A 206-nucleotide genomic window follows, 5' to 3' on the forward strand; every position below is an offset into this window, starting at 1 on the left:
GCTCCACCCCCGGCACTGGGCTGATTTTTCCTGGGGAAGCGTTGGACAAGGGAAATCTTGTCAGTTAAATGCTCGGTTGAAGGACTGGCAGGGACTCAGGCAGCCCGTATAGCACTCGGGCGTGGATCCCGTGCACTTGCTGTCTCGGTAGCGAACGAAACGCGAATTGTACGTGTCCAGGTTTTTCTCCAGGCAGAACACGGCAT

General features: G+C 56.3%; 1 protein-coding gene across 1 annotated transcript in view; it reads right to left on the minus strand.

The window, feature by feature from the left end:
- Window positions 1-206, minus strand: part of LOC102375479 (basic phospholipase A2 daboxin P-like) — a 10,356-nt gene that overhangs the window by 4,659 nt on the left and 5,491 nt on the right. The gene's annotated exons all lie outside the window — the stretch shown is intronic.

The sequence above is a fragment of the Alligator sinensis genome, unplaced genomic scaffold (assembly GCF_000455745.1).
Source record: "Alligator sinensis unplaced genomic scaffold, ASM45574v1 scaffold1719_1, whole genome shotgun sequence".
Classification (NCBI taxonomy): domain Eukaryota; kingdom Metazoa; phylum Chordata; order Crocodylia; family Alligatoridae; genus Alligator; species Alligator sinensis.